Genomic DNA, 24,715 nt, shown 5'->3' on the forward strand with positions numbered 1-24,715 from the left:
TTACGCAACAGCATTAATTCATTTTTCCTAAAATAGTAGCAAAGAATCCCTTAAAGGATGCTTTGTTGATTTTCACTGATGGCTCCTCTAATGGAAAAACTGCTTATGTAGTCAATGGCGAAGGACACATGGTACAGACTGAACCAGTTTCAGCTCAAATAGTGGAACTGCAAGCTGTAGCTCTGATATTTAAGCATTTTGCTAATAAGGCTTTTAATCTATATACTGATAGCTGGTATATTTATGCGGCATTGCAAATCCTGGAAACTGTGTCATATATAGGAACTAGCAACGAACAAATTAAGATATTGTTTCAGCAAATTCAGGGAGCCATACAGTGTAGAAAGTTACCATGTTTTGTGGGAGATATAAGAGCACATTCAAGTCTTCCTGGTCCATTAGCTGAAGGTAATACTCTAGCAGATGAACTTACAAAAATAATTGCTATATCTCAGGTTGAACTTGCACAGCAGTCACACGCTTTGCACCATCAAAACAGCTTAAGTTTAAGAAAGCAATTTAAGTTGACCAGAGAAGCTGCTCGTCAAATTGTTAAACAGTGTGAAAGATGCCCACAATATCTGCCTGTGCCTCATTTGGGGATAAATCCCCAAGGACTGCTTCCCAACCACATATGGCAGATGGATGTAACTCACATTACTACTGAGTTTGGAAAATTGAGATATGTGCATGTGACAATTGATAGGTATTCAGAATTTATGATGGCCACAGCACAAACTGGGGAAGCTGCCAAGCATGTAATAACTCATTGCTTAAAATGCTTTTCATGTATGGGAACTGCAAAGGCAATAAAGACGGACAATCGGTCCGGATATGTTAACAAAGCTTTTCAAAGATTTTGTACTCAATGGAATATTGTTCATAAGACTGGTATTCCATATAATCCTCAAGGACAAGGAATTGTGGAGCATGCACATAGCTCCTTGAAAACATAACTCCAAAAAATAAAGACAGGGGAGTTGTATCCTCAGACGCTACACAATGCCTTAAATCATGCATTGTTTATGCTAAGCTTTCTAAATACAGATGTCCATGAGCAATCAGCTGCGGACAAACTGTGGCATAATAGTACTAAAACCACATTTGCTAAAGCAAGGTGAAAGGACCCTTGCACTGGGATATGGAAAGGGCCCAATCCCATTCTAATATGGGGTCAAGGGCATGTCTGTGTTTTCTCACAGGATGAAAATCAAGCCAGGTGGCTACCAAAGCTATTAATTCGGTGCACTCAGAAGAAGGACAACGGACCTGAGGACAGCTTAGCTGACGACCGCCCAGCAGAAGAAACAGAGTGAGAAAAGCTCCAGGAGGAACCGGTAATCCAGCCCACAGAGAGGAGCCTGATCCTGACCTGCAGCTGCCAACCAGCATGGCTGCAGGGAGACTTCAGACAAAGAGACCCTGCTAAGATGAGCTGACTGCAGTGTCTGTAGATGGCTGTGGTGTGAAACCTGTTGCTTTAGAATGAAGATATAAACTGGACATTTGAGTGTTCTCGGTTTATGAGACACAGAACTCATTTTGAATAAAATATTAAACCTAAGAACTAAGACCTATGCTTTCCCCTCAGGGAAAGAAGGACTCAATAAAGAATGACAAACCCTCTTCACTTAACCAGGGGGCAGACTAAGGGTTTAACAGCTGCACAGTGACTGAAAATGGGATTTAGTAACAGCAAATGGTATTATACTCTTAACGGTAATGACCTGATATTTACAGCTGCATATAAGGTGATGGGAAAAATCTGGTAATGACCAGTGGTGCTAAATACATCGGTAATGACTGAAAAGAATGTGAAATTATGGTAAAGAAAAAATATGAAATTATAAAAAATTGGGGAGCTGGTATTGACTGACTAAATATGAAATTATGAAAATTGGAGAGCTGGTTCTGACCGGTTAAATATGAAATTATGATATGAAAAATTAGAAGATCGATACTGACCGATAATATGGAAAAATCGTGATTGTGAATGGTTGCCATTGGAAATTGCTGAAAAAGAGGTTGTGATGGTGAATGTTGAGAGTTGTTTCGTATGCTGAGAATACTGAGATCTAGGTGATGCTCTAAACCAGTGGAAGAAACATTTTCAACTCAGGCGATTCTACTCTCCTTTAAAATAGGAGAATATAGCCTTTGGGAGCATAATTATTCATAAAGCATTATGACAAATATCCTGACAAAAGATATGGCTAATACACAGGGCCTGAAAAGTATATTTCTCTCCACTAATCTCTTTTCTTTACTAGATCAGCAGTCAATGACAGGTTTGAAGCTTCTTCTCTCCAAATGTCTAAGACAGGGGCTCGCATATATGAATGCCCGTTCCAAAGACGGGAAAATTTGGGTAAATGAGGAGGACTGTGCCCAAGCCAGGCAGATCCATTTGTCCTGTTGCAGAAGCACAGGAGTTATTAAAATTAATAAGAGAGAGTGGATTGTGGGCCCTTTTTTCTTTATGGTGTAGCAGCCAGGCTCTGAAGCCACTGGGCTGATCAGAAGTGATCACATAGCCCTGCAGACAGCCCTTCTCTGCCTGACAAAGGTCAGGATGTTGGCGGCTCCCTTTCTTTGTAATTTAGAGGATGCATTATAGAGGTGCTAATCCAAGCCTACAGTGACAGCTAGCATACTCAGCAGATAGGTAGATGTGGACTTAACAAAAGGCCATTCACCTGGTAGCATAAGTGACAGAATGATGATGTATTTTCCTGCCCAGTTTATGTATTGGTATAAAAGATGTTTGGAGAATAAACGGGGGATTCTAGAGAGGAGATCTTCAGGAGAGATCTTCAGGAGGAAGATACCCGAGATGCCCTTTTCCGTAATAATGGTGTAAGTTGTGTCTGGTTATTCCTTGCACCTCCGTACCAGTCCAGTTAGGGAAAATAGATATCTGTGTTGGAGCCACATGGGCTCCAACAGGGGCCTCAGCAAGACGGAGCAGAACAGAAGAACCTTGCTAGGACTCTCCTTAAGGGGGGCTGAGCAAGGCCAGGCAGGAAAAAGTAACAACTTTTCACCAGAGCCAGAGGAGATTGCTATATTTCTCTAGGGAGGGGTTCCCTCTTAGCAGAGTGTTAGCAGAAGAAACATCTTGGGCAGGAGAAAAAGCAGATATCTCTGCTAGAGTGTTTCCTTCAGGGAACAGAGCTTGGGTGAGAGGGGATGGATTTCCTAGGGTGTGTCCTGGTAGGGGCATACAGTGCCAGCTGGTTGAGGAGGTGATAGATCACTTTCCTGGGTGGGAGGGTGGAGGAAGGGGATGTAAGGATGGTGAACTTGGTGCTGGTTCAATATATGAAGTAGTCAGTGAAGTTGTGTGTGGTGACCTCTGCCCTCTGCTCTGAGAAGGCTGATGAAGGGAACTGATGCAAGCTGGAAACCTGACTTATACAGTGAGAAAAAATAGGAGGAGGAGATAAAGAAATTATAAATAAAAACGAGAACTGGGATGGTGTGATTCCTGTCCCTGGGAGTGTAGTGAGGGGCTGCGGGCAGGCCTGCTTTTCATCCTGCCCAGCTCCCGCATGGCTAGCTTAGCCCCAGAAATAATAACACATAAGTTGTATTCATTTAAATACTGCCTGGCCCATTATCTCTAGAAAGTTAGTTACTGGCTAACTCTCACATCTTGATTAACCCATTTCTAATAATCTGTATCACACCACGAGGTGTGGCTTACCAGGAAAGATTCAGCATGTCTGACCTGGTGGCTGGCTCCATGGCTTCTGCCCCATTGCCCTCTTCCCAGCATTCTGTTCTGTTTACTCCACCTACCTAATTTTCTGTCCTATCAAGGAGCCAAGGCAGTCTCTTTATTGACCAATGAAAATAACACAATAGACAGATAACCCTCCTCCATCATTTCCCCTTTTTCTGTTTAAACAAAAAAGAAAGGCTTTCATTTTAACATAGTAAAATTACATATAACAAAACAGTTATCAAGCAAGAATTACAGTCACAATATTTATAACTATATCTTTATCATAATAATGGAACACTATAACTATGACTATCCATTCTTCAACTCCATCAAAGACTCCAGAAGGATATAATATTACATAAGTAAACAAGAAGTAAGGAACTTCCAAAACTCTAGAAATGACAGAGACATCTCGCTGCCTGGACAGTGACCCAAAGTTTCTCTGTATCGTTGGGGCATCCATTTTTGGCCTATAGGCCCATAATATCCAGCAAACATTTTCATGAAGCAGGAACTTTTAAAGACAGTTTAGTCACTATCTGCTGTGTCCTGCAGAATGTCTCGCAGACTCCTTCATGAATCAGGAACCCCGAAAGATCATCTCACCTTTAGGCAAGTTCAACAGTCCTCTCTCTGTGGGTTCTCTGTGTCCAAGTTTATACAACAGTCCAGGCAAGAACAGTTTCTTGCCCAAATGGCTAACCAACTCCATAAGGAGCCTCTTCGATGCCCTTCTTCCTTTTGAAGTAGATTGGTGCTGCCAGGAGCAGATGTGTCTCATTGTCATGAAAAGTCCTAAGTTATTAAAACATTAAATGTCATGTTCTGTAGTCTTTGAAAGATATGAAGAATGCATATCTGAAATATATCTATGCACATCTGGAAAGTCAAACTAACATTACTACAAGCTTGACTATTATCAATGATTATCCATTAACAACCTATATTTTTAATTATACATTACATTTTTAAATGAACTACACAATCACAATACCTCAATCAAGATCAGAAATATATATACATATAACAAAATTGACCTTAAAATCCATACCAATGAAATTATTCATATCTATATCATATCCCCCTTTAAATGTTAAAGAACATTTATAAACAATATTTGGGAATATGGACGTAGTTATTTCTCTCCAAACTTCTTTCTGTTGTATAGGGGCGCTGTTAATCAGGTCTTTTATGGTAAAACCTGTCTGCCAGGTTCATCTCAGTTGGCAGTTGAGTGAAGTAATTTCTTGAGGGTGTTTACAGCAACCTTTCAGGAGGACGTGGTCTATCATACCATATTGGGATAGAAGCAATCCACAGGGTCTCATCCTCTGTGAAAATAAAAGAAGAACTTTTTCAAAGCATCATAACCTTAGATTTAAAATTTGAAGTCAAGGTATTTTCAAAATATCTATCTTGAATTAATACAGCAGCATTTACAAACAAATATCTTTTAGCAGCTGCTGTTTCTTTCTCAGCATTTAAACAATTTAAAGAGAGCATAATAGCATACAGGATCAAGATTCTCTGTGTATTTTTTATCTTTATGTGGCTTTATTTTAACCTCTATTTTTTTTATTTTTACTTTTAACTTTTGGCTTTTTGAGACAAGTTCTCTGTATATATCTTTATCCTGGAATAACTCTGTAGACCAGGCTGTCCTTGAACTCACAGAGATCCTCCTGTCTCTGCCTCCCCAGTGCTGGGATTAAAGGCATGTGCTACCACACCTTGAACTCACAGAGATCTGTCTCTGCCTCCCAGGCATTGGGATTAAAGGTGTGTACTACAACACCTTGAGGTCACAGAGGTCAATCTACCTCTACCCCTTGAAGTCACAGAGGTCACTATGCCTCTGCCTCCCAGGCATTGGGATTAAAGGTGTGTACCACCACACCCAACTACTCTCTTTCTTTCCTTTTAACTTTAAGAACTTTAACTTTTAGCCTGTATATATTTTTAACACACTGTAAACCATTTAGAGGTTTTCTTCAACTTTGAATCTTTCTTTTACTATATATCTCCCTTTTTCTGACTACAGGAGTCTTTAAGGAGAGGATGAAAGCCGTGACTTTGACGGCTAGGTCCAGCCCATTTTTTAGCTTTTCAGCCTCGTGGCTGAGGTACCAGCCAGAGCTGTGTTCACTGCCACAACTCTATGGCGTTTCAAGGTCCTTGCTAGCAAGCAAGCTGGAGCATTCTGCTCACAGACCACACTCAGTCGGACTGCCTGCCTAAAAGAGTCAGAGTTTGACCTGGCAGGACGGCCCCGTTTAAAACAGCACAGCTTTTTTTCTGCTACGGCTGAAAACCGAAAAGCATATATTCAACTTTTCATCAACACCATTTAAGTGTTTTGCGGCAGGACCTCTTAAAAGAGCTGCAGGGTTTTGCAGCTAAAGCTGAGTCAGGAAGCCTCTCTTAGATGAGAGTGCTTGCTTGCCTCTAGCAAGCAGAGCAGACCCGAGAAATTGCTGCTACCAAGAAACCACACACAATGCTGTCATTTTGTTCTAGAATTACTTGCCAAGCTGTCTCAGGCTTTATGTGGATACAGTTGTCCACACGTTGGCGCCATATGTAACATGAGGGCCGGCTTGTTGGGGTTTCCGTCCGCCCGGTACCCCAACAGCCGGCAAATCCCAAAGAGAAAATCACACACAGGACTCCATAACATTATAAACTGATTGGCCCTTAGCTCTGGCTACTTATTAGTTCTTATGACTTATCTTAACCCATTATTCTCATCTATGTTAGCCATAATGGCTCCGTACCTTTCTCAGCTGGGCAGCTTACATCTTGCCTCTTAGGTGGTCTGGACAGGAGTGGCTAAGGGAGTTTCCTCCTCCCTAGCCTTATCCTATTCTCATTGCCCCACCTCTACTTCCTGTCTGGTTGACCCACCTATACTTCCTGCCTGACCAATCAGCGTTTTATTAAAATACATGATTGACAGAATACAGACAATTCTCCCGCACCATGGGAGTAACAGTGGTTTTAGAGATTCAGTGGCTTCTGGTGAACCACAGTGAACTTCAAGTTCCTCTGGCCCTGTCTTCCCTTTCTATGTAGTAATTTTTCTGAGACGTCTCAGCTTCTCTAAAAGCCTCTAGGTAAAGTGTATGAGGTGAGGTAGAGAGCAAATCCCAGGGTTTGGACTGTACAGTCATCCAGAAGGAGTCTGAGGAGATGGGAGGATGGGGATGGGGGCCCAGGATCATCTAGGAGCACCCTTCCTCTCCGATGCTATGATCCTCTGTCCCCACAAGTTCTGTTTTTGAATTCCTCCAAACTCATGGGCTGGCAGAGTGAGTACAGAGGCAGGATGCAATTAATGAGCTTGGTCACTGTGGCCTAGGCCATGATTTCCTTCTCTAAATCCAGCCTCAGATGTGAAGGGCACTGTAATAGACGCCAGCTTCCTGCTGATGACATTCATGAAAATTTCAGAATCAGGGCTGTGACCTCAGGCAGTTTGTGGTTTGTTTGTCACACCCCTTCACTTCTTTTCTTAGAGGTTTTGTGGTTACATCAGCTTCAGGGAGGAATAAATACGGTATGGTTTTGGGGCTGAACAGCCGTCTCTTGCCTGTGACAATAGAGGAAATATCAGGAACTGTTTGAGGGGTTTCTTCACATGTTCCAGTCACTGTCCCATGTCTCCAAGCTTGGTTGGCCTCACCTTCCACTGTCTCCCACTGCCACCCTCTCCCCCACTCTGTCCTGCCCTACCCCTACTGTCCAGAACCCTGCTTGCTCTCTTTTTTTATCCCAGCTTTTGGGCCCTCCTTGCTCTGCTGTCAGCCCTCAACCTTTCACTTGCTGCTCCCCTCCTTTACCCCTTTATCTTACCCCTTCAATCCCTAACCCCCAATGCCTTATTCTCTCCCCCAACCCATTTGCTTGACCCTCTTGCTTGCAACCCTCTTGCTTGACCTTGGGCCTGGTGTGGTACTGCTTCCTGGCACATTCATATATACAGGTGAGCAAAACACTCATACACACACACACACACACACACACACACACACACACACAAATAAAGAAAACGGGAAAAAAAGTAAATTGACTATTTGGAACTTTTTTCTTGTTATACCTCATGATAGTCATGATCCAGTAATTGGAAACCAAAGCCCTCAACAACCCTTCCTAAGCAAAGCAACTTCATTTACAAATTACTCTGAAGGAAGTGACTCTTGTGTTAAGACTTGAGTGTGAGGTTGCATGTCTTAAAAACAATTTATTGTACAATATAACTTATATTGCAGTCAGACATTAACCTTCTGCACAGTTACACTGATTCTTAACATGTAAGTCATGACCCCTTTGAGTAGCACACATGATTTATTCTTCATATTAGATATCTACAATTTATAACAGTAGCAAAATTACAGTTATAAATTATCAATGAAACTAATTTTATGATTGGGGTCTCCACAGCATAAGGAAATGTATTAAAGGGATACAGCATTACAGAGGTTGAGAAACACTGTTCTAGAACAGAGTGCTGTGTGTAGTGTGCTCATACATCAGGTAGCAGTTCTTGATTTTGTTTTCAGATTTGACTGGAGCTCCCAGGTTACACTGGAGAATCACATGACTTCTGAGTGATACCAGAGATGAAAGAAATTGATATTTGTGGACACATTCTGGCTCTACTTTCTGCTTTTTTCATTGATTAGAGACAGAAATGTTAAGTTGTGAAGTGGTATTTTTCTGGAGAAGGTCTTCCTAAGAAGACAGAAGACATTGTAAAGTCTAGACAAGCTGTTTGCTTTTGCTACTTTCAACCCAAAGGAAGATCTCACTTATTATAAACAAAGAAGGGACTGGAAACTAGTAATGTGGGTCCTCTGTAGAGTTGACACTTGTGCATCTTTTAATCTTGGTGTTGGTACTTTGCTCTGTCATAGGTTGCCTTTCTGGGGTGAGTGTGTGTGTATGTGTGTGTACATGCATCTTCACAGGTAAAGTCTCTGGTACAACATCAGTTTTCATAATTCCCAATCGGTTTGTGCGATCATGCCTTGGTTTGATATCAGCAGACAGTGGAACAGTGTGGTCGGCTTTGTCTACACAGCTGTTGTCATCCTGGGTGTGTGAATCCTGGCTGTGTAAAAGATGCTCTTTAGAAATGTAGGGAAGATGAACTTTACAAAGGCAATTACTGATCAGGCCTGCAGTGATGTAGGTGGGCCTTCTGTTATGTGTTATTTTCATTGGTTAATAAAGAGACTGCCTTGGCCCTTTGAGAGGACCTAGAATTAGGTAGGTGGAGTAAACAGAACAGAATGCTGGGAAGAGGGCAATGAGGCAGACACCATGGAGCCAGTCACCAGGTCAGACATGCTGAATCTTTCCCGGTAAGCCACCACTTTGCGGTGCTACACAGATTATTAGAAATGGGTTAATCAAGATGTGAGAGTTAGCCAGTAACTAACTCTCTAGAGGTAATGGGCCAGGCAGTGTTTATATGAATACAATTTGTGTGTTGTTATTTCCAGGGCTAAGCTAGTCATGTGGGAGCTGGGTGGGATGAAAAGCAGGCCTGCCCACAGCTTCTCACTACAGATGGCGCCCATGTGGATAACTGCATCCATAGAAAGCTTGAGAAAACTTGGAAAAGAATAGCGTAAAGCATGTTTTCTTGTTAGCAGCAATTTCTCGGGTCTGCTCTGCTTGCTAGAGGTAAGCAAGCACTCTCATCCAAGAGAGGCTTCCTGACTCAGCTTTAGCTGCAAAACCATGCAGCTCTTTTAAGAGGTCTTGCCACGAAACACTTAAACGGTGTTGATGAAAAGCTGAAGGCATGCTTTTCGGGTTTCAGCCTTAGCAGGAAAAAAGCTGCGCTGTTTTAAAATGCCAGCTTTCTGGGCTGTCCTGTCAGGGCAAACTCTGACTCTTTCAGGCAGGCAGTCTGACTGAGTGTGGTCTGTGAGAAGAATGCTGCAGCTTGCTTGCTGGCAGGGACCTTGAAATGCCACAGAGTTTTAGCAATAAAAATGGCTCCAGTGGTACCTCTGCCATGAGGCTGGAGAGCTAAGGAATGGGCTGGATCTAACTGTCAAAGCCACAGCTTTAGTCCTACCCATTAAAGACTCATGTGGTCAGAGAAAGAGAGATATACAGTAAAGAGAGATTCAGAGACAAAGAAAACCTCTAAGTATTTTACAGTGTGTTATAAATATATGCAGGCTAAAAGTTAAAGTTCTTAAAGTAAAAAAAGGAAGAAAGAAAGTAGTTGGGTGTGGTGGCACACACCTTTAATCCCAATGCCTGGGAGACAGAGGTAGATTGACCTCTGTAACTTCAAGGGGCAAAGGTAGATTGACCTTTGTGACTTCAAGGTGTGGCAGCACACGCCTTTAATCTCAGCACTGGGGAGGAAGAGATAGACATATCTCTGTGAGTTTAAGGACAGCCTGGTATACAGAATTATTCCAGGACAAAGATATACAGAGAACCTGTCTCAAAATGTAAAAGTAAAAATAAAAGATATAGAGGTTAAAATAAAGCTGCATAAAGATGGAAAATACACAGAGAATCTTGATACTGTATGTTATTATGCTCTCTTTAAATTGTTTGAATGCTGAGGAAAGAGCAACAGCTGCTAAAAGACTTTTATTTTTAAATGCTGCTGAACTAACCCAAGATAGATATTTTGAAAATACCTTGACTTCAGAATTTGGATCTAAGGATAAGATACTTTGGAAAGGAGGTTCTTCTTTTGTTTTCACAGAGGATGAGACCCTGTGGATTGCTTCTATCCCAATATGGTATGATAGACCACGCCCTCCTGAAAGGTTGCTGTGAACACCCTCAAAAAATTACTTCATTCAACTGTTAACTGAGATGAAGTTAGCAAACAGGTTTACTGTGAAAGACCTGATTAACAGCGCCCCTATACAGCAGGAAGAAGTTTGGAGAGAAAAGACTACGTCCATATTCCCAGATATTGTTTATAAAGGTTCTTTTACATTTAAAGGTGGATATGATATAGATATGGATAATTTGATTTGTAATGGATTTTAAGGTCATTTTTATTATATGTATATGTGTTTCTGCTCTTGATTAAGGTGTTGTGATTAATGTAGTTCATTTTAAAATGTAATGTATACTTAAGAAATATAGATTGTTAATGGATAATCATTTATAATCAAGTTTGTAGTCATGTTAGTTAGACTTTCTAGATGTGCATAGATATATTTCAGATAGGCATTCTTCATATCTTTCAAAGACTACAGAATATGGCATTTAATGTTTTAATAACTTAGGGTTTTTCATGACAATGAGATGCATCTGCTCCTGACAGCACCAATCTTCTTCAAGAGGAAGATGGGCATCAAAGAGGCTACTTATGGAGTTTGATAGCCATTTGGGCAAGAAACTGCTCTTGCCTGGACTGATGCATAAACTGGACATAGAGAACCCACAGAGAGAGGACTTCTGAACTTGCGTAAAGGTGAGATGGTCTTTTGGGGTTCCTGATTCATGAAAGAGTCTGCGAGATATTCTGCAGGACACAGCAGATAGTGACTGAACTGCCTTTGAAATTTCCTGCTTCATGGAAATGTCTGCTGGATATTATGGGCCTGAAGGCCGAAGATGGATGCCCCAATGATGCAGAGGAACTTTGGGTGACTGTACAGGCAGTAAGATGTCTCTGTCATTTCTAGAGTTTTGGAAATTGCTTACTTCTTGTTTACTTAGGTAATACTATATCCTGGAGTCTTTGATGGAGTTGGAGAATGGTTAGTTATAGTTACAGTTTTCCATTATTATGATAAAGATAAAATAGATATAAATATTGTAACTGTAATACTTACTTGATAACTGTTTTGTTATATGTAATTTTACTATGTAAAAGTGAAAGCCTATCTTTTTTGTTTACATAGAAAAAGGGGAAATGATGTAGGTGGACCTTCTGTTATATGTTATTTTCATTTGTTAACCAAGAGACTGCCTTGGCCTTTTGATAGGACAGAAAATTAGGTAGGTGGAGTAAACAGAACAGAATGCTGGGAAGAGGGCAATGAGGCAGACGCCATGGAGCCAGCCACCAGGTCAGACATGCTGAATCTTTCCCAGTAAGTCACCACTTTGTGGTGCTACATGGATTATTTGAAATGGGTTGATCAAGATGTGAGAGTTAGACAGTAACTAACTCTCTAGAGGTAATGGGCCAGGCAGTGTTTAAATGAATACAATCTGTGTGTTGTTATTTCCAGGGCTAAGCTAGCCATGCAGGAGCCAGGCAGGACGAAAAGCAGGCCTGCCTGCAGCCCTTCACTACACTGCAGTCTGAAGTGGATGTTGCAGAACACAGGAAAGAATCTAAAGAGTTAGACTACATGGGGGTTTGAAGATGAGCTCTTGTGTACTTGAATGTCGAGTCATCAGGGAGTAGCACTACTTAAAAGGATTAGGAAGTATATCTATGTTGGGGTAGGTCTGGTCTTGCTCAAGAAAGTATGGCACTGGGGTGGACTTCCATATTTCAAGAGCCCAAGCTGGGTCCTGTGTCTCCCTCTCTTCCTGTGCCTGTGGGTCCTGATGTAGAACTCTCAGGTCCATCTCCAGCACCTTGTCTGCTGCATGCTGTCAGACTCCATGTTTTTGATGGCAATGGAGTAAACTACTGGACCTGTAAACAAGCACCAATCAACCCTTTCTTTTATAATAGTTGCCATGGTTATTTTGTCTCTACACAACAATGAAACACTTCCTAACCTCACAGCTCTGCTGGCTTTGGGGGAGGACATCTGCTTTTGTGTGTCAGGTTGCTCAGCTGGAACTTTCAACATCCTTCCCTTTTGCTACAGCTCTTACATTCTGCAGTTCCTTAGACTTTGCTCTTAATTCAGTCTTTAGGAGCTTGGCCTCACCAGAAACTCTTTTTGAGAACAGGCCTAGTGGTGGAGTCCCCAGTGAGCACCTGGACAGAGGTCCATGATTGAACTATATGTTGCACACCATCAACTCTTGAGTTACTTCTACAGTCCACCCTCTGTGGCACACATAGTTTTCATCTATGCTTTTTAAGAAACTTATTAGAACACTAGAGAGATGGCTCAGCAGATAAAAGAACTTGCTACTCTTGGAGAGAATCTAGGTTCAGTTTTCAGTTTTCACAACCATCTGTAACTCCAGTTCCAGGGGATCTGATGCCTTCTTCTGGACTTTGCAAGTGCCATGTACACCTCTTACTTCCACACATAGATATAAGCAAAATACTCATATACAGTAAAAGTAAAAATTAACTTTTAATAATAGCACATTAATGACACATAATAAGAGGGCTTACTGAGATTTTTCCATGAATGTGCTTATGCTATCTGATGATTATGAATGCTTCTACCACCTCTCATGTTTCTCTCAGTGTCTGTGCTACTAGGGTTGTATTTAGGAAGTGGTCTCCTGTGCCAATGCATTCAAGTATACCACCCACTTTCTCTTCTGTGAGTTTCAGTGTGGCTGACTCTGATCCACTTGGACTTGAGTTTTGTGCATAGTGATAGGTATGGGTCTATTTTCATTCTTCTAAATGTTGATATCCATATATGCCAGCACCATTTGTTAAATATTCTTTCATTTTTCCATTTGATATTTTTTGATTCTTTGTAAAAAATCAGGTGTTTGAAGGTGTGTGGATTTATATCCAGGTCTTCAATTTGGTTCCATTGGTACTCCTGTCTGTTCTTATGACAATACCAGGCTGTTTTCAGTTCTGTAGCTCTATTGTAGACTAGGCTGGCCTTGAATATATACAGTATGACAAAATTGACCTTAAATTTGTACAAATAAACCCAAATCCATACCAATGCAAAGCTTTATAGCATATCCACCTTTAAATGTAAAGAAACATTTACAAACAATATTTGGGGAATTTGGGTGTAGTTCTCTCTAAACTGCTTCTTGCTTTTTGTTGAGTGAAATAATTTTTTGAGGGGTGTTCAAGGCAACCTTTCAGGTGGTCTTGGTTCATCAAACCACATTAGTCTGGAATTAATCCACAGGTTCTCATCTTCTGTGGATACAAAAGAAAACTTATTTTCCAAAGCAACATATCCTTAGACCCAAATGCAGAAGCCAAGATACATTTATAATAAACATGCTGGTTTAGCTTAGCAGCCCATACAATGAAGTGTCTCTCTGTATTTAACTCTTTCACAATAAAAAAATAAAAGGAAACAGAATAATATACATAATCCAGACTCTTTGTGTATATTTCATCTTTATGTGGCTTCTTTTTACTGTATTACTTTTTAATATTTATTTTATTATCTTAACTCCTTTAATCTGACTGTCTGTACTCTGTCTCTTTAAAGATTGTTTTATTTTTTCAATGTTTTACTTTTTTTTCAACTCTCTATACTTTTTATCTTCTCTCCGAAGTCTACATGCATTTACTCAACACTGTGTTCCTTTTAGAAGTTTTTTAAATCAGGATTTGTCTTTTTTGCATATCTGTAATTATTTTATGACCAGGAGCACTTCTTTAAATGCTAAGTGCTTCTTAAGAATCTAAGATGTGGCATTACTAGTGTATATAAGGCCCTGCCTGCTTGTCCGCACAGTTCAACATGATGGAAGTTTGTTTGCTACCTCTGCAAGTCATACACATTTCCCCAGGTCCAAGTATGCAGGGGGTCTATGTCAAGACATTAAGCAGTTTGTAGCATGCTGCTTACAAACCCCATTTAAATGCTCAGCCTACTGAAAGAGCCAGAGGTTGTGCTGGCAACACAGCCCAGAAAGCAGGCATTTTAAAGTGGCATAGCTTTTCTTCTGCTACCACTGAGTCAGGAAAAATGCTCTTAGAGAGCTGCGGCATGCCACTAGTAACAACAAGTAGCTGTGTGAAATTCTGTGTTTTTTTTGTCTAGAATTCCTTTTCAAGTTCTCTTAGGTTTTTAAATGGATTTTAGTTGACCATGTGGGTGCCAGTTGTAAGAACCTGCAGCTTCACATTGGGTGCCAATTTGTTGTCAGGAGGCCACTTCTTGGTTTCTGGCTGCTCAGCCCCAAAATAATTACACAGAAACTATTAATTAAATCACTGCTTGGCCCAATAGCTCTAGCTCCTTATTGGCTAACTCTTACATATTAATTTAACCCATTTTTATTAATTGCCACATAGCTGTGGCTTACCAGCTAAAGTTCTGGCATCTGTTTCTAGCGGGGCTAACATGGCTTCTCTCCAACTGCTCCTTCTTTCTCCCAGCATTCAGTTTAGTTCCTCCCCCCAACACCCTGCTCTATTCCTTGTGCAGACCCAAGACAGTTCCTTTATTAACCAATTATATTTATAGCATACAGAGGGGAATCCCATATCACACATGCACTTTTCTGACATTTTTGATCCCCACTCTTCTACTACCAGATTTAACCAGCATAAACTTCCTTTGTCCTGGAGTGTGGGCTATCCTCTGACCAGTTTTAGGAAGCCATCCTTGGACCATTGGACTATGTCCAGGGTATCTGCCAATGTTTTGTTCTAGTCTTGTTCTTTTGTTATTATAAAACACTCTGCAAAATCAACTTTATTGCTTTAGTAGTGGTAGTAGTAGTAGTATTTACTGGCACATATTTTGAGCTCAGGGATGCTTTCTTTAAATCACCATCATAATTCACTGTTCCTGCTTTAGCTAAAATAGTTTTCTTTCATCAACTTCTAAGTGGATTTTTCTCAGAAATCCCTGATGCATATTCCATTGTGGTCCACCTTAATGCAACAGTTGGTGATCTTTAGTTCCGAACCAAAAAGCTAGTTCCAGACTCCAGAGAGCTTGCATTCATGTCCACCAATCTTCCTGCCAGGGGTACTTAGAGAGAATGAATTCCAGCCATTCAAGAACAAACTCAAGCCCTAAGAGTAGGAGAAAGGGGAAAGTAGAGTTGGGGCAAACCACAGAGATAGGAAAAAACAGGTGGTAGAAGAGGTGGTGAGAAAAAGGAAGAGGAAGCTGGTTAGAGGATACAGGAAGAGAGGTCCTCAAACTTCCAGCAACCCAACACAAGCAGAAGTTTGAAATGCTAGAAGGGAAAGAATGCTTTTTTTTTAAACAGCATCCATTTTATTTTTTGTGTAATTATATTGCACATTTCTAAACATTCCTTTAATGGTTATTTAAATTTAGACTTTAGTGGTCACATACACACATAGAGATTTTATATGTCCATGTCTCACTAGGTTTGATTGCTTATTTGAACAGTCTGATGAATAGAGCAGCTCTAGGGTGTGGTGTCTTCTGTTGATGTCAGTGAAAGTCTGGGAGACCAAAGTCCATAAGAGTGCTGGGAAACAACTGGCTGAGGAAGAGGAGAGAGATCGGAGCTTCAAGCAGATCACAGACAGAAATCTCTTCTTAAGAATGAGTTAGGGGTGTGGTTTAATATATAAGAATCTGGCATCTGATGCCCAACATTGATGTGTGAAGTGGCCCAGTGGGAACAGGGTGAGTACTGTGCTCACAGGTGACAGCTCCCCTCCCATGCCAAATTGCAGCGTAGTCCAGGAGGCTTTTCCTGAACACCTAGACTCCATGTTGAATTTATCATGTGTTCTATAATGCCTCCTTTCCCTGTGTGTTCAGTAGATTTTCAGTCCCAGGAACAGATACCATCTGACAGATTTTATTCCTCAACACTTAAAAAATGTCACTAAAAGTACTTGTGAGATAAATCCCTCTGTTGACACTGTGTGCATCTGAGGGGTCCTAGGACCCTAAGACAGTCAAAGATGGCATGGAAATGTGGATCCAGAAGCTGGTGGACATCTGGAACAGAGGCTTCTCGTCCTGTCCTTTTGCCCTTCAGAGGGACTCTGGGTGTCACAGAACCGTGAGTCCCATGTATTTCTGCTCCCTCTTTGTACCTCACCTGCATGTTTCTTTCACAGATACACACTGTCTTAGTTGTGACGTAATTGTCAAGGCTCTAACAACACCACAAGAGTCCTGGTGTGAAGGACAGTGCTCAGTGGATGGTGTGCCTTTACTTCAGTATAATGGTAGCAAATTCATACATTTGGGTAACTGGGAAATACAGCAAATGAGACTCAAGTGTGAGCAGATATGATCCAAAGGCTGGAATACTTGTGGCAAGAGCTCAGGCAGATGTTGGCTAACACTAAACAAGAGATTACCAAAATCAGTGGTAAATGTGGGATCAATACAGAGGCAGAGACAGGTGGCAAGAGAGAAGGGCAGAGCACATGTGGGAATGAGATGGTGAGTGTGTCTGTGTGAGAGAGCTGAGCACTGGTCCAACCTTGGAAGCATGTGGTACCCAGTGGGTAACAAAGGGCAAGTCATGTGGAAATGGTACTTTCTCATAAGCCAATGGGAAAGCCCTGACCTTTGGAGAAGTAATGGATCTATGAGAGTGAAGTACTGTGTGTGGTTTGCAGGTCAGCCCACTTTACAGGCCACCATGCTTTCTCTGTATGAATACGGACAAATTGCTAGTGCCTCCTGGAGATTTAACATCAGTGGAAAGTACTCCTTCATCTTGGACACAATGAATATGAGCTCAAAACTGATTAATCTTAAAGCTGGATGTTTGCTAGAAGCAAGCAGAGGCATGGCTCCTTTAAGAGAGGTTTTCCTGATTCAGCAGTAGCAGATAAAAAGCCAAGCTGTTTTGAAACTGTGGCTTCCTGGGCGATGTTGCCTGTGTGAACTCTGAGGAGTTTTGACTATGGAGCATTTAAATGGAGTTTGTAAACATAGTGCTACAATTTGCTTAATGACAACATAGAAGGTATTGTGTTTGTGTAGCTCATTTAAAAATGCAATAGGTAATTAAGAAATATAGATTAATAAATAATCATCTATAGTAGTCAAGCTTGTAGTCATGTTAAATTTTCTAGATGTAGAAAGATGTATTTCAGATGGATAGGCATTCTTCAAGTATTTCAAAGACTACAGAATATGTCATTTAAAATGTTTAAGAACTTAGGGCTTTTCATGTCAATGAGACACATCTTCTCCTGGCAGCACCAATTACTTCAAGAGGAAGATGGGCATCAAAGAGGCTCCTTATGGAGTTTGCTAACCATTTGGGCAAGAAACTGCTCTTGCCTGAACTGCTTAACTGGACATGCAAGACCCACAAAAAAATAACTGTTGGACTTGCCTAAAGGTGAGATGATACTTTCGGGTTCCTGCTTCCTGAAAAAGTCTGCCAGACATTCTGCAGGGCACAGAAAAAAGTGGCTGACAAACTGCCAATATAGACCAAACTATCTTTGAAATTTCCTGCTTCATGGAAAAGTCTGCTAGATAGTATGGGCCTGTTGGCTAAAGATGGATGCCTCAACAGTACAGAAGAAATTTGGGTGACTGTCTAGGTAGCACAATATCTCTGTCAATTCTAGAGTTTTGGAAGTTGCTTACAAATGCACTTCCTGCTTACTTAGGTAGTATTATATCCTTCTAGAGTCTTTGATAGAGTTGAAGAATAGATATAGTTTTCTTAGTCATGATAAAAGGTAAAATAGATATAAATATTTCAACTGTAATTCTTGCTTAATAACTTTTGTTATATGTAATTTTACTATGTTAATTTAAAACCTTCATTTTTTTATTTAAACAGAAAAGTTAAGGTGATGTGGGATTCCCCTCTGTATTCTGTGAATATCATTGGTTAATAAACTCTCTTGGCCTGTGATAGGGCAAAGAGTAGAGCTAGGCAGGGAAAACTAAACTGAATGCTGTAAGAAAGGAGGTGGAGTCAGAGAGAAGTCATGGAGCTGCTGCCTGAGATGCCAAACTTTGCCAGTAAGCCACAACCATGTGGCAATACACAGATTAACGGATAATGGGTTAAATTAAGATGTAAAAGCTAGCCAATAAGAAGTTAGAAGGTCAAGCAGTGATTTAATTAATACAGTTTCTGTGTGGTTATTTCAGGAGTCTGGGCAGCAGGGAAGCAAACAAGCTGCCTTCTACTACTGCTGGAGATACCACAAATGATGAACAATTCATAAAAGATGTCAAGATAACCTCCACAGCAGACTGCAGTCACTGGCTCAAGGAACTCTTAAAGAATCATTAGGAAAAGCCAAGTAGGTATTACCTAGATTATCAGGGGAGCAACTCCACCACATTTGATAGACTGGAAGATTTTCTAGTGTTCTTTCTGTCTGAGATCCAGTGATGACCACAAGGATTCCTCTATCTCATCTGACCTCCCCATGTTTCATTCCCTATTAACCAATGGTCCGGATACCACATGGCCTGCTAATGGGCCCCACACTGCATGCATCACTGTCAACCTCCAGCCTTTTCTCCCTCCTTTATAGCTGCTCTTCCACCAGCTCCACATCACTTTGAAAGGCTTCACTATCTTACTTTGACACAATTAAACTCTACCAATTCAGTCAAATTCCACAAAATTCTAACCACAATTAATATGTTACATTGTTTGATGGTGTGATAGATATTTGCTTTCTTTGATAATGACATAAACTCTGCAAGGATATCATTTACACAGCTCTACTTCTCTCCTACTCAGGAATTATGAACCTGAGTAGGATGAATCCAAATCTTAATTGTATTCTAGTCATATTGCCTTCCAGAATTTTTTTCTACAGGAATTTTAATGCAAAGAGACAATATGATCTTCGAATGAATCTTTTTACTATAAACCAAGTAAAAAATTAAAAACTTATGTGGAAAAAGTTTCTGAATTAATTATAAAAGGTAAATTGAGACTTTGCCGACTTTGAGGTATAGACCCAGCAGAGACTATAGTGCCTTTAACTACTGATGGATTAAAAAAGTTATGGGAAAACAATGAACCCTGGCAAAGAGTTTGTGCTAATTTTCTGGGAGAAATTCATAGCAATTATCCCCAAAACAATAGACTTAACTTTATAAAGAGAATGTCCTGGATTCTTTCCCAAATTGTATGTGATGCTTCAATAACTGGAGCTCATACATTTTCTACTAATGCAAATAAAATGGAGAAGGCAGGTAACAAATCAGAAGAATTAAGTAAGGTGGAGCAAAGCCCTTATAATTCTGTACAGAAGGCAGAATTATATGCTATTCTTATGGTACTAAGAGATTTTAAAGAATCTCTCAATATAGTTACTGATTCACAATATGCAGAAAGAGTTGTCTTGCAAATTGAAACCATTGAATTTATACCAGATGATAGAGAATTGACTTCATTATTTATCCAGGTACAAGACATATTTAGGAATAGATTTTATCCTATATACATAACATACATCCAGTCCCATATGGGTCTGCCAGGTCCTCTAGCACAAGGTAATGCAGAAATTGATCAATTATTGATTGGAAATGTGTTGCAGGCCTCAGAATTTCATAAAAAAATCATCATATCAAAAACAAAGGTTTCTTTAAAAAGTGTTATCTATTGCATGGCAACAAGCTAAGCAAATTATAAAAAGAAGCCCCATTTGCTCTTTCTATAATCAAACACCACTGCCTAAATGGTCTAACCCAAAAGGTACGCAAAGGAATGAAATCTGGCAGATGGGTGTGTTCCACTTTGCAAAATCTGGAAAATTAAAATATGTACACCACACCATTGACACTTATTCAGGTTTTCAGTGGGCAACTGATTTAAGCTCAGAAAAGCCTGATTCAGTAATAACACATTTATTACAAGCTATGGTCATCATGGGTATACCTGCACAAATAAAGACAGATAATAGTCCAGCAAATGCCTCTAGGAAAATGAAATAGTTTTTTGCTTATTATAATATTAAACATATTACAAGTATACCACATAATCCTACAGGTCAAGCAGTTATAGAAAGATAAAATAAAACTATAAAAATATGTTAAACAAACAGAAAGGGGTGGAAAATGCCTACAGCCAGTAGTCTTTAAGTTACCCATCCACTGGTGTGTGGCCTCTTATACTATTTATGCCTATGTAAAGCATGTGTTCAGCCTCTTATCCAGCTGTGGGATTTGGTTGCTGTTCTCCATTACAGCAGAGGATATTGATTTGTAAGTCTACCCCTAAATAAATAACCCTCTATTCTACTCAATTCTGAGCCAGTGTGGTTTCTACACTTCCAATCAACAATTGATTAATTTCTGCATTACCTTGTGCTAGAGGACCTGGCAGACCCATATGGGACTGGATGTGTGTTATGTATATGGGATGAAGCCTATTCCTGATTATGTCTTGCACCTGGATAAATAATGAAGTCAATTCTGTATTTCTTTTAAGCATCCTTCTTCAGTTGTGAGTACTGGGATCCAAACCCTGGATCTCTCCGAAAGCAACAAGTGCTCTTAACTACTGAGCCATCTTTGCAGCCCTCTAAATAATTTCTTTAAAAGAATATGAATGCTTGAATATTATTAAACACAAGGAAGCTCTTGTAGAAACCTTCACAACACAAATGTTTGAGATTCAAAAAGCTAAACACATTGTTTTAATGACCCTGCATTATAATGGCCAATTACAACATCATTTGTAGCAATGTATTTTACTATTGAAACTTGGTGAGAGGGACTTACAGGTTCTTCTATCAAAGACGTGAGGCTTGTGACATTTAGGAAAGCAAACCCTACCAGGCCATTTGAACTAAGAGTCAAAAAATCTAGGTATCTGGGACTGAAGAATCAGCCGAATTAACACGGTTCCAGAACTACTGGAATGAAACCTTTGCTCGACACTCAATGCTGATCAACTGGAGTTGAGAAATTAGCAGTGATTACAAAGATACCAGCATCTTAGAGGTGAGGTCTTCTGGAAAGTGGTGTAGGAGGCCCTTCTGTCTATGTGTTGCTTTAATGAAGAACTGTTTGAGCCTATGACAGTGAAGAACAGAGCTAGGTGGGCAAAGTTAGGCTGAGTCAAGAGACACAATAGATCTGCCACCAGAGATAGACATGCAGAACCTTTGCTTGTAGGCCATGACCTCATGGTGATACACAGAATAATGGAGATGAGTTAAATTAAAGTGTAAGAGTTAGCCAATAAAAAGATCCCAGAACCCCCTCCTGCTCTTTTTTTTTTTAATCTTTTTTGGTTTCTTGTTTTGGGGGGATTTTGTTTTGTTTTGTTTTGTTTTTCCTCCCCAGGATGCATTTAAAGTTTTCCCTCAGTCAGTGCATGGCTTGGCTGCCTCTCTCAAGTTTACCTCCTCCTCCTGCAGGAGGCTGACTGAGCATGGGGATGCCTAAACTCCTGCTCTGACCTCTCCTTCCCCAGCCGCCGGGTCCTGCCCAGGACGCCAGAGGGCACCAGATAGCAGCACCTGAGTGAAGAAGGGCGGACGGGCAGGCACAGGCGGCGCTAGGCGTACCCGACTTGCCCGCATTGGCCACCGCGGGCGACCCTAAACAATTTGCAGGCACCACACCCCCCCCCCGCAGCCCCGGCTTGCCTCTTCCACTCGCCGTCGGCACCCGCGCTGCACCGAAAAGATCGCGGCGGCCACAGCGCGGATGCCCGGCCTGGTCCGCGCCCTCCTTCCCACCGGGATGCCAATGCCGGGTCCCTGCCGCCGGCCGTGCCCACTTAAAAAGCACTTTTCTGCCTCGGGCAGGAAAAAAAAGATCCACAGGAGGCTTGCTTTCTTTTCCTTTCTTCTTTATTTCTTTCGAGCAAGTTTCCCAAAAGGGCGGAAATTGGAGGCGATCTCTAGAAAATTCTCCCATAGTCTGTGGCCGAAAGGGCAGGAGGTGGCCGGCGGGGAGAGCACAAGCGGACTTGGCTAGAGTGTGCATGCGTGTGAGGGTTCGTGTGCGCGGTGCGAGTCACGGAGGCCTCTCACACACTCGCACACCGACACACACACACCGACAAACACACACACAGCGACACACACACCGAACACACACATACCGACACCCCCCCCACACACACCGACACACCCACACACCCAACCAAACTCGCGTGCGCCAACCAAACGCGTCTCTATGGCTTTCAACCGGTCGGTTCTCCGCAAAGTGGGCCTGGCTCTTTTCCCACTGCCTCGGTCTCCGGCACTTGAACTTCACGGGCTCGCTTGCTCGCCAACCCCCGTGCGAGCCTGACGCAAAGGTCATGCGGGCGGATGGGGCCGCAGGGGTGGCGTGCCAGGACTCGCGTCCTCCCGCCGCCACTGCACCAAGTCACCACCGGGATAGCCCACACGGTCCCTCCCGAAGCCGGCGCCCCCCCCCCTCCTGCCTTGGGTCGGTGGCGCTTGGCGCCCCTTTGGGAGAATGTGACTCCGCTGCGTTCGTCCCCCTCACCCGCTCCGGGCGACGCGCTCCCCCCACCGATGCACACGGACCAACGTCCAAAAAGCGACCAAGGTGACAAGTGGTGGGGGCGGGGCCGCAGACCCGAATGCCTCTAACTGCTGGCTCGCCAGGGAGGGCCTAGGTCGGCTCCCTTCCTCAAGGCCCTCCACATCCTTTCCAGCTCGCAAAAGGATAAAAAAAATACAAGTCTCTTCTCAGCCTTCCCCCCCCCCCCCCATTTTCCCTTTCTCTTTTTTCTCTCTTTTGTTCCTCTTTCACACTCGCGCTCTCTACTTCAGAGTAGATGCTCAGACTCCCCCACCAGTCGCTTGTACTCAGTTTCTGTCTTAGGATTTACTATTGCTGTGGAGAGACACCATGACCAAGGCAACTCATAAAGGAAAACTTTAACTGTGGTGGCTCTCTTAAAGTTGAGAGGTTCAGTCTATCATGCCCGGAAGATGGCAACATGCTTGCTGTGAATGGTGCTGGCAACAGGCAATCCACTGACTTACAGGGAGGAATCCTGAGTATATGAAACCTCAAAGGTTGCCCTCGGTGACACAGACACAAGTCCTCCAACAAGGCCATACCCACTTCAACAAAGCCGCAGTTCCTATGAGATTCTGTGATAATAGGATTTGGAATTAGGGAGCCAATTACATCCAAGCTACCACAGTTTCAAGTGTCACTACAGAGATAAATATCAAAATGTTTCCTTAGAGTGTTTACAACAGTTTCACAGTGTCAGACTCTAGACTTAAATCTTCAGTCCTTTTAAAGGATGCTTTTGTATGATGTGTGCTGTAAGGTTCAGGTTTAGCCTTTCCCATGCTGCTTCCCAGTTTCCCCTGCATTGCTTATTAAAGAGATTTTCCTTCCCTCCCCAAAGCCCCATTTAATCCTAGCATCTTTGTTAAAGATCTGTGCAGGCTTATTTGTGGGCTCCCTGTTCTTTCCCATTGTTGGTTTGCTGTTTTGATTACTATAGCTTTGGGTATAGTTCGAAATAAAAAATGTGGCAAATGCAAATGTTTCATTCTCAAAATACTTTGGATGCAGCTGGTGAGATGGCTCAGCAGTTAAGAACATTTGTTCTTGCAGAGCAGGCTCCTGAGTTCAATTCCCAGCAACCACGTGGTGGCAATCAACCATCTACACAATGGTACACACACATACAGATGAGCAAAACATTCATATACACACAAGAAAATAAAGAAAACTGAAAATTAAGAAATAAATTGACCATTTGGAGGCTTCTATATTTCTGTATGAACTCTTGTACCCCACTCCTAAGAGATCACAGAGCGTCTCTAGTTCACTTTGATTAGTATGAGTACTGTAGCAATATTTCCTCCAATCAGTGAATACTGGGTGTGTCCCCAATTAGTTGAGTCTTCTTTGCTTTCTTTTCCATACTCAGATCTTTTTGGTTTTTTTTAGTTGAATTTATTTGTAAATATTTATTTTTTGGTGTTATTAACAATGAAATAGTTCTCTTAATTTAATTTTCAGATGATATGTTGCTTATGTATGTAAATATAACTGATTTTTTAAATAGTTTTTTGGTTTTGTAAGTTAGAGTTTCTGTGAGTAATAGCCCTGACTGTCCAGGAAATCTTTCTGTAGATCATGCTGGCCTGGTACTCGTAGAGATCCACCTGCCTCTGACTCCTGAGTCTGGGATTAAATGCGTGCTTCGCCATGATGTGCTGTTTGCTGGTTTTTTTTACCTTACCAGGTTTTACTCACTTCCCTACTC

The 24,715-nt window shown here is 41.5% G+C and overlaps 1 long non-coding RNA gene across 1 annotated transcript in view; it reads left to right on the forward strand.

The window, feature by feature from the left end:
* The window catches only part of LOC148123568 (uncharacterized), a 126,008-nt gene extending 105,249 nt beyond the window's left edge, over positions 1 to 20,759 (forward strand). Inside the window, exon 2 of the long non-coding RNA XR_015736932.1 lies at positions 18,643 to 20,759. This is a non-coding gene — a long non-coding RNA (uncharacterized LOC148123568). The remainder of the gene's footprint in view (positions 1 to 18,642) is intronic.
* The last annotated feature ends 3,956 nt before the right edge of the window (positions 20,760 to 24,715 follow it).

This window comes from Myodes glareolus, chromosome 1 (genome assembly GCF_982192425.1).
Source record: "Myodes glareolus chromosome 1, mMyoGla1.1, whole genome shotgun sequence".
NCBI classification, from domain to species: domain Eukaryota; kingdom Metazoa; phylum Chordata; class Mammalia; order Rodentia; family Cricetidae; genus Myodes; species Myodes glareolus.